Source organism: Macadamia integrifolia, chromosome 10 (genome assembly GCF_013358625.1).
Source record: "Macadamia integrifolia cultivar HAES 741 chromosome 10, SCU_Mint_v3, whole genome shotgun sequence".
NCBI lineage: Eukaryota > Viridiplantae > Streptophyta > Magnoliopsida > Proteales > Proteaceae > Macadamia > Macadamia integrifolia.
In genome coordinates this window covers 9,931,921-9,942,500 of record NC_056566.1, presented here as the reverse complement: position 1 = coordinate 9,942,500, position 10,580 = coordinate 9,931,921, and the positions used below count along the sequence as shown (strand labels likewise).

The 10,580-nt window shown below is 40.3% G+C and overlaps 1 pseudogene; it reads right to left on the bottom strand.

The window, feature by feature from the left end:
• Positions 1–745: 745 nt before the first annotated feature.
• Positions 746–5,214, bottom strand: LOC122092183 (annotated as a pseudogene).
• Between the last annotated feature and the right edge of the window lie 5,366 nt (positions 5,215–10,580).

Genomic DNA, 10,580 nt, shown 5'->3' with positions numbered 1-10,580 from the left:
AGTAGCGTTGAAATCTCCCATCACCACCCAAGGCTGGCCAAGGCCAGGCCAGGCTTTCCCACAACTCTCTCCTCTCAGCCCTGAGACACTTGGCATGGACAACGGACAGGAAGAAAACTTTTTGCTGCCAAACTACTTTTACAGATATATGTTGTTCTGACGTACTAGTCACCATCGGTTTTCTTAAACCGCTTCTCCAAACCACCCATAGGTTCGGAACCTTGTTAGTTCTACTATTGTAAATAAGGTCGGCATCAAAACCTTTCTTACTAAAGAATTTTTTTGGGAATTGCTTCACCTCCAACATCGGCTCAGCAATACAGACGATATCCAAAGATTTTTCTTAAATAATTTCCCTAAGGCTAGACGGGCTGCCTTCTTCTTCATCCCTCTGATGTTCCAATAGAGAACTAACATGATTACTTTTTTTAAGGGCAATTCTATCAGAATTTTTGGAAGTCTGCTCTTGAGAAACATCTGGCTTCCCTTTCTAGTGCCTGCAAGCAACGAAGCCCTTCCCCTTCTCTCTAACTAGACGATCCACTTGAAGCACATCCTCATAGTGATCCCCCCAAACCCCGTCAACTTGTTGGTGATGATTCCGCTGGGAATTCGCCAAAGGAGACCGATGACTCACTCCCCCACCACAGTCCCTGGTCGCATAATGAGTATTCATCGCATTTTCTCTTTCCTGCCGCCCTCTCTCCTCAACCAAATTCGATGGCCTGCGTCCATCCTCTTCATCCTACTCAGAGAGTTCATGGCAACTCCCATGGTCTGACCCGCAACCCGACCCAGCTACTGACCCAATGTGGTGAGCCGGATCTGAGAGAGGAGACCCGTTAACATTCCCTTCCAAACCGTTATTTGACTGAGTGACCACATTATTTTCAAATGGAATGACAATAGAAATATTGCCTCTCTCCATCATATCTTCCATATTAGGCGGCATATTCTCCTTAACTACTTTATCAAACTTCTTGTAAGATGACCGTCCTTGTTTGGTAGCGGCTTCAGCTTTCTCTTTCTAATCCAAGGCTTTCTTCCTCATAATTTTCCCTCTTTCTCTTTCCATCATTTCCCTAACAAGAGTTTCAACATCATCTCTTTTTACATCATTATTGATCTCCAACCCTATCCCCCAAGTAGTACAAGCATATCGGCCATTCGTTTGCTGCTCGGCGAAAAAAGGCCAACATATCAATGGCACTCCACCACATATGCTTTCAAGTGTAGAATTCCATCCACAATGTGTAAGAAACACACCTATGGAGGAATGATGGAGCACTTTGTCTTGTGGGCACCAACTCACAACTAAGCCTCTCTCTTTGATTTCATCCATGAACTCTATACAGGATTGCTAATTCACCCATTACAGCATCACCTCTAATAATGATCCACAAGAAGGGATACTTGCGATTAGCGAAAGCCCATGCAAACTCTTTCAAGTGTTGATCACTCATAACTGTGATACTTCCAAAATTCACATAAACAACTGAGTTTGGCTCCTTTTCATCCGACCACTCTAGGCATTTGAAGTCTTCTTTCCAAAGGCTTGATGAGATCGACTTTGATTCGCCGTCGAGGATGTTCTGGTGAAGCAACTCCAGTGGACCAATGGTATATATGTTTGGGAAACTTGGATGCAATTGAATCCAAGACCTTGTGTTCCAGATCATCGAATGTCTTGATCATAATGGTAGATGAGTTCTTGACACAATTCTGTACTTCCCCTCCTAAAAAATTGAGCAAAATGTCATTGGGATCAGTTGCTCTGATAAAGGTGGGGAGATCCTTGAGCCTTATATCTTTCATGCCTGGTATCCAATCAATAGGCATGTCAAGATAGCCATTGCTGATGTCGTTCTCATCTGGTGGGTACATAGAAGAAGAAGAGTTACATATCTTTTAGTGCAAGAGACACTTGATGATTGAATTGTAGAAATATATACATAAAGCGCAAAAGATTCTCTCAGCGTCCGTCCGTGTGCGGATTCTTTGGCACATTCTCTCACAAGAAGTGAGGATTCCACACATGTATTTTATTTTTATCTATTTTGAAAAACAATGTGCTACACATAAGATGACTAGATGACACATTTTCCAATGGATTAATTGGGTGTGGTGTGCAGATACCTTCAACCCCTCCCCTATATAAAAATTATGGTAAGGGGTTTGGTGTCAAGTTACATGGCAACTGCATCAGAACTAGGGATCAATGGAAACGCATGATTGGGCATCGAAGGGGAAAGCATGGGTGATCATTTCATTGTCCATGTGAGAGGGTGCAAGGGTATATGATATTGAGCAATGTTCTTTATTCCATAAATTACTGTCAAAAGTTGGTATCAAAGCAAAAACACTAAATATGAATAATTAAATAAAAGATGTCTACCACGAATAATATATAAATTATTGTGACAAATTTGCAAATTTGTATCAATAAGTGTACGAGTTATTTGCACTAAAGAAGGGTTCTTCTTCAACTATGATTGTTTTTCCTTCTCATATGCAAGATGATCTTCGGATTGATGCAATTTAGTGAAATAAGACAAAGGTCCCGAGAGGGGGCAACTTGGGATTGGTCTTGTCTGATATCGGTCAAAATCGACTTTATTTTAAAATTGTTATTTTAGATCATTTTACCCTTATACATTACCAGTGTATTGGCATTGGATCGGTATTGAGATAGATCTTGTCCAATACCCATCCAAATCAGACCCTCCTGATTGATTTGATCTGATTTTAAACGGTGCTCTTTTATTATTATTTAAAAAAAAAAGACCATCTTGCCCTCCTCTTGGGACATTTGTCTTATTTCACCACTTAGCTTTTGATGTATCTTTCTCTTCTTGGTTGTTTCTCCCCTCCCCCTATATTGTTTTATCATCCTTTGGATAATTGTTTCTTACCTCCTAGTTTTCATGTATCTTCCTTTTGATACATGTTCTAGTTTTGTTGTTTGGGATTTTTCCCACGATTAGCCTTGTTAGCTTTTGTAGTGTATTATTTTATTTATTTATTTTTTCCCTCTACAAGATCAGATTTATATTAAGAAAAAAAAAAAAAAAACGAATAAAAAAATACAGAATCAAAGCAACACTAGACACCAAGTGGGTAAGGTACCCCTATCTTTTGCATTGCCATCATCAGGGCCTTCGCACAGCTTAGGTAGAGGGCGAAGAAGGCCTCCTTCTAGGAGGGGCCCAAGCCATCAGAGAGATACCACTATAGAAGAGTTAGAATTCTAACCTTGTCTCAGGACCTATGGACCAAGGGATTGTCTCATGTAAACAGTTCTATGAGGCATAGGCCTCCCAAAAGGTAATAGAGGCAAGCACATGCTTCCTTCCCCCCCCCTCCCCCCTCCCCCCTCTCCCCCCTCCCCCTCCTTTTCTTTTTCTTTAATATTTTTTTTTTATTAAGAAAAGAAAAAAAAAAACCACAAGAGCTTCAAATATGGAATTTAAAGGGAACTGGTACTTTGAATCATAGAACTATAATGAAATAAACAATCAACCAACATTTATCAAATTTGTAAAAGAGTAAGAAGAAATGGTTTGATCCTCCTATTTCTCGAGGTGCTACTTCCTTCATTACCTTTGCAAAAATTCATGTGGCTCAAGCCAACTTTGCTCCTTGAACTGGATTAAATTTAATATCATGTACACATGTTCTTATATGTATATCAGGCTTCACACCAAGCCAATTTATTCAGACTTTAGACTAACATTCCAATGACGGAGGGAACCGATCAAAGCCCTTACCTATATTTTCCGCCTACCCCAGCCACCGCCTCTTTTACATTTTTGATAGGCATGCCCCAAGGAGAGTTGAACTTATGACCTCTTAATTATTGTGATGGGTTGATCTCCGCCAACTGAGTTACCCCTGCTTGGGTTGGATTCAGATCCTCTCTACTGCCACTCGAGATCCAGCATGCATCCAATGGCTAAGAGGACTTGAGGGTACATGCCCGTGTGTTGGGATGCATGCCCAGGACCTCCCAACTCTTGGATACCTACTAGACCTCTAGTGGCACTGGGCAAGATCCGGTTCCGGGTCCTGGTCTAATTAGGGTGAAACTATCTATGATACATTAAGACACCAGGACAACGAGGGGTCCGGATTGTGCGAGTAACCACCCCTCCCCTTCTCACACCATTCATGGGATGTGGAGACCACACCCCATGGATGGTGTATGGAGACCACACTCCATGGATGGTGTGACGGGGTAAGGGGAGAGCAATTTTCTCTACAACAGGGCCATGTCAAAAGCATCCATCAACCATAGAAGAACTAAATAAATCCAACCAATAAAACTTCCTATGAAATTAAAAACAAAAGCCAAATATATCCTATGATCTAAAGACATGATCCTCTCACGACTAAGATTGAATTGCAGAACAATATTTAAAGGTAGAAATACTTGAGAAAGAGTACCTTTGAGTGGTACAATGCCTCCTTTGATAAGCTCTTCGTAATGGAGATAGCCCATGAAGCCACAAGCTGAGGCTATGCCTAGTTCCCTAGTAGCTTCTATGGAAAAACTCAAGAGTGCATCAGAAACAATGCAAGAGACTTGAGGTACTGTTGTGGAGGAATTGAGCTTTTTTAGTAGATCACGAAGGGGAGCCAAGCAGTTCTTCTGAACTGCAACACATAGTGTAGGAACATCCTTCCTAGCATCGCGGTCGGACGGTGGGAATCCATAAGGTTGTTGGTGTACGATGTCTTGTATCCCGTTGCAGTTTAATCCAGGGAGTACTGGTGCAGCACCTAGACAGGCAGGACGGCGAGGGTTTCTTTCTCTGTAATGCAAGCAATACTGAGAGGTGTGAGGATGAGCGTTGTAACCCTATTCTCCATTGATAGTGAAGCAAGATCTCATCTCACCGGGGACGTAGGCAACCTTGCTGAACCTCGTAAAATCTGTGTGCATTGTTTGTTTTGTTTTTCCATTATCTTCTGCATCGTTTTAGGGTTGCGTTTCTACAAAGATATGATTTCAAACTTGAAATTCTTGAAGCCTTCGAGAGCCCCTGGAGCTTTGGATAGCAATAAGCGTTTGTGATTGAACTCAGTATTGACAAAGGTGATATGGAAGCCTCTTGAGTGGAGAAGCTTGGCTAATTGCATCATAGGGTTAATATGGCCTTATGCTGAGAATGGGATGCACACAGCATGGGGCTTCTGGGCTACAAAAGAACCCATTTTTCTTGCTTGCTGTAGAGGATCAAAAATTTGTAAGTGGTAGATATCTTGTGACCTTAGCACCTTAATTTATATAGGAAGAGAAAGTTGCATTTATATTTTTTTAATTTTAAAGATAAACGAATTGAAGCATGAATATTCTTGGGTTGCCTCAGTTGATTAGTGACAAGAAAGTCTTCTTCAAGTCCTATATAAGTCTATTTTCCAGTGGGGAGGTCTCTATGTGGTGAGAGGATCGCGACTCCATTTGGAATTTTTGTGTGGACATCCAAAGTTCCAATTACGTGAAAGTTTTGATAATTTGATGTCATTGGCCTGTCTCATAACAAATCCAATAGATTCTGATTTTAATTTGTTGAAAAGGTTCAATGATTAGGTGACCCTGAGAAATGAGCATTAATCATGCCGGTTTTAAAAATCGTTATCGATTGAGATCGATCATGAGTTTTGATTGATCCAATACTGATTACTGGTAGAATCTAAGGACGCAAAGAAAAAAATAACCTTTTTTCTGTTAAAAAAAGTAAATTTGTGCGATCTCAAATGGTACTAATCGAATCTAGATTAGTATCAGTTGAGACTTGAGGCCGATTCTAAGGCTGCATTTGTCAAAAATGGAAATTCAGTTTATGTCAATTTTTTTTTTTTTTTTAACGAAACTAGAACGATAGAACTGCCTTTTTTGTTCCGTCAATTCTCGTTTTACTGTTTTTTGTTTAAAATCATTTAAAATGGTTTAGGAATTAAATGGGATGATGATGATAAGAAAAAGTACATGCATTTTGCGAACAACAAAAAAAAATTGATATGCATTTTAAATGTTTAGATTTTTGAAAAGAGAGAGAGAGAGAGAGAGAGAGAGAGAGAGAGAGAGAAAGAGATGATATGCACATATAAATGATGCTCTATTGGTAATCCTGCTAGGGCAGGGGCAGGTGGTATTCTTCTTGAGATAACAAGTAGTAGGGGCAGGTGGTATTCTTCTTGAGATAACAAGGAGCTGTGATGGTCTCTTTCAAAAATTTTCTTGGAATATAGAAAAATTATGTAATGGAGTTTCAAGCATTGATTGAAGGTATTCAAATAGCTAAAGACTTGGAAGTACTTTCGCTTTGGATTGAGACTCTGCAGCAGTGTTGACTGCTGTCCAAGCAAGATCTACCCCTAGTATGTTGCTCATGAATGGATTTCTTCGCAATCATTTATAAATTCTATCAACTGCAAAGTTTCGCATTGCTTTCGCAGGGCAAACTGTGTAGCTGATTATCTTGCTAAGGACACGGCCAAAACATGGATTTCTGATGTAAATGTAATCTTACCTTTTTTTGGATAAAGATTCAGAATTTCATTAAGAAGAATAGAAAAAAAATACATCAACAACTCAAAATCCGAATTTTCTCCCCACCTTCGGCATTGCCATCAGCAGGGAGAAAACACAAAGAAGACTTAAAACCGAAATCTAGGCCTAGACTTGGCATCATAAGCTACCTCATCCCAAATGTGCTTAGGAAGCAGAACATTTTTCTCTGATGATCCTGATTTTGTCGCATCCCGAGCCTAAACATCAGCTATACTGTTTGCCTCCCTAAAACAGTGAAATATCTTCCAGACAATGGAGAGCAAGTAAGGCTCCAGGGAAATCCATTATTGGGCGGCATACCAAGGAATGGATCTAGCATGGACAGCCACCACCATCGCTGTAGAGTCAGACTCAATCCAGAGAGACGTCACTCTTAGATCTTTGGCCATTTGAATACTTGCCATCAAACCTTGAAATTCTGCTACATAATTTGTTTGAACCCCAAGGAATCTCTTAAAAGAGCCAATCACAACTCCAAGATCATTTTGAACAACTCCACCTGCGCTAGCCCTACCAGGGTTGCCTATGGAGCTACCATCCACTTTTAATTTTGCCCAACCTGAAGGAGGCTTACACCAGAAGATTTCCAAAATCTCTGGAGGACGTTTAGAATTAATAATCAACCTCAGACGCCGACAGCACATGAGATCAGATATATGGGACAATTTGTCAGAGATGGTGATTTTAGAGTCTTGGAAATCTCTTTTTATCTTTTCAAAGAGAGAGAAGTGAGAGAGCTTTCTACCCTTATACCTCCTGGAATTCCTTTCCTTCCATATGTTTTCAACCACAATGACTAACCCCATGGACCAAGGCTCCCTAAGAACCAGCACCCTGCACTTTCTAATCCACCACTGAACTAGCTAAGGTAAATCTTCAATATCTAGCCAAGTCACCCCAAAACAGTCAAGGAGCTTGTTCCATATCACCTTAGAAAATTTACATCCCAAGAACAGGTGATTAAAAGGCTCGGCTTGCTCTTCACATAAGTTGCATTTGGATGCCAAAGGAATTCCGTTAGCTGAAATGACATCATTTGTAGGAAGTTTTTTATGCATTAATCGCCATCCAAAAGTAGACAGTCTTGGTTGCATGAGCGTCCCCCAAACCAAGGTGCTCCATGGAACCTTTGGGTTGCATTTCCTTATCTCCTCCCACGCAGAAAAAGATGAAAAAATGCCCGAGGAAGTACAACTCCAAAGAACATCTATCCTTCAAATTTGACAGTGGCAAGCTGATAAAGTGAACAATATCAAAACAATGATGAAGAAGTGGGGATTGAACAGAAGGAAATACCCATTGAGAATTCTGGATGACATCAGCCGCCTTCAAGGAAGAGTTATTTAAGAACTCAGAATCTAAGCCACATGTCTCTGCAATAGATTTATCTCCTATCTAGATGTCAGACCAGAGTCTAATATCATGCCCATTACCTATTATCCATTGCTCTCTATTTGAAACAAAATTCCAAACTTTACGAAAGCCAGGCCAAACAGAAGAGGACTTAAAAGGATGATTTTATATTTCCATTCTTTAAAAATCTAGCATTGAATAGCCTACTCATACCTGAGTTCCCATGCTTGATGATCCATACTTACTTGCACAATAAGGATTTATTTATGTCACGAAGCTTGCGAATCCCTAAGCCTCCTTCATCCCTGGGCTTACAGACCAACTCCCATTTTACTGTCACTGCTTTGGAATTGTCCCCATCACCAGTCCATATAAAGTTCCTCATCCACTTCTCCATCAAGCTGATAAGGGTATTTGGCCACCAATAAACAACCAAGTTGTGAACAGGCATTCCCATAACCATAGAGCACACCAACTGAACTCTTCCAGCCATTGAAAGAAGCTTTTCTTTCCATCCCACCATGCACTCCTTAACCTTATCTAAGACAGGAAGCAGAAAATTCTTCTTCACCCTACCTTTAAAGATCTTAACCCCTAGATATTTGGTGGGAAGGTTGCAAACCGAGATGCCCAAAATATCAGAAATATCTCAGATACGAGCAGACCTGATTTTCCCCATGAAGAGCTTGCTTTTATTTAGATTAACATACAGGCCAGAAAATTCTTGATACTTCCTCATAAATGCATTAAGATTACGAACCTTTTTAATAGATGCATTCATAAAAATAAATATGTCGTCTGCAAATAAAAGATGGACCGGCATTACCTTTCCTCTAAGCCCCTGAAGAGGTTTGATTTTCCTATGTTGGATGAGAGTTTGCATCCCTCTACATAATACCTTCTCTGCTAGAATAAAGAGAATAGGAGACATGGGATCCCCTTGCCTTAAGCCTCTCTCAACATTGAAATATCCCACAGGACCTCCATTCAAAATAATTGAAATTTTTGAAGAGCAAATGACCTGATGAATCCAATTCACCCATCTATCAAAGAATCCAAATCACTTCAACACTAGCAATAAAAAATCTCGGGAGATATTATCAAATGCCTTCTGAACGTCAATTTTAATTCCCAAACCTCTTCCTCTGGTGGCTAAAAACATAATATTAGCTAGCTTAGAAGCCAAACCAATATTAGTGTGAATCAATTTTTCTTTTTGGAATGCCCCCTGCTCTTTTGAAATCAATCTTGGCAACAGAAAAGACATTCTTGCAGCTAAGATTTTAGATATAACTTCCATACAAAATTCCCCATGCATAAAGACGGAACTTATCAAGTGAAATGGCTCCGACAACTTTTGGAATCAAGGCTAAGAAATTATTATTAATTCCAGGGGACATATTGCCTGAGAGAAAGAAATCTCTGACAACTCCAACAAAATCCCCTTCCACCACCTCCCAACAATGCAGGAAAAAATACCTAGGGAAGCCACTAGGCCCAGAGGAGCTACCCTTGTCAAGATCCCAAACAGCCTTCTTCATTTCAACTGCACCCGGGATTGCATCCAAAAGAGAGCAAGCCTACCTCATCAACTAGAGCAGGAATGGAGTCAAGCAAATCCAAGTGCTCAGAGACAGGCAAAATCCTATGAAAAGATTGGAAGTAATCTATCATATAGCTCGCGATCCCATTTCTGTCACTGATCTTGGACCCATCAGATTTTTGCAACATTCTGATTGTGTTTCTTACCCTTCTAATCTTAGCATAAAGGTGAAAGAATTTAGAATTTCTATCACCATGCTTAAGCGGTGTTATGCGAGATTTCTCCACCCATAGCTTTTCATGATTTTTTAATGCATTTAAATAGGCTGTTTTGGCATCTACTTCCTTCCCAAATGTATCATCATCCATCCCTGAAGCTTCAATTTGGCTCTGAATCCCTACTAGAGCCTCTTTTGTTTTAACCAACTCCACATCAAAATTTGGGAAGGTCTGCCTAGCCCAAGCACTAATAATAGGCTTAAGCCTCTTAAGCTTATGAGTTTAAATAAAGCTAGGCGAACCATAAATATTCTGAGACCATGCATCATGAACAAGTTGAATAAAGGATGACTCATCAATCCAAAATTTATGCATTCGAAAAGGGCAGTTACCTAGCTTATGGCAAGCCTCAGAGACAACCAAGATTGGACAGTGATCTGAGAAATCCCACTGGAGCACGGTTTGGGCGTAGTCTTGAAAGTATTTGGGCCATGTTTCATTGCATAAACCGCTATCCAGAACAGCAGCCACGTTCCCTCTTCACCTATTATTTGACCAAGTGAACTTAGGACCTTGAGAGGGAATTTGAATAAGAGAACAAGAGTCTATCATAGCTTCAAATTCAACCATCGAACCCAAGCTAAAAGCCTTTAGACCTCACTTTTCATGAGATGCAAGCGTGGCATTGAAGTCCCCAACCACAAGCCATAATCAGTCGCAATAGGGATAGATGCAAGCTCAAGCCATAACTCCCTTCTCTTCACCCTGAAGCTTCTGGCATGAATGACTGACAAAAATACAGTATTGGCATTCCAAACAACCTTCACAAAAAGTTGTTGCTCTGACTCAGATACAATAGAAGGCCTTGTCAACCCTCTCTTCCACATCATCC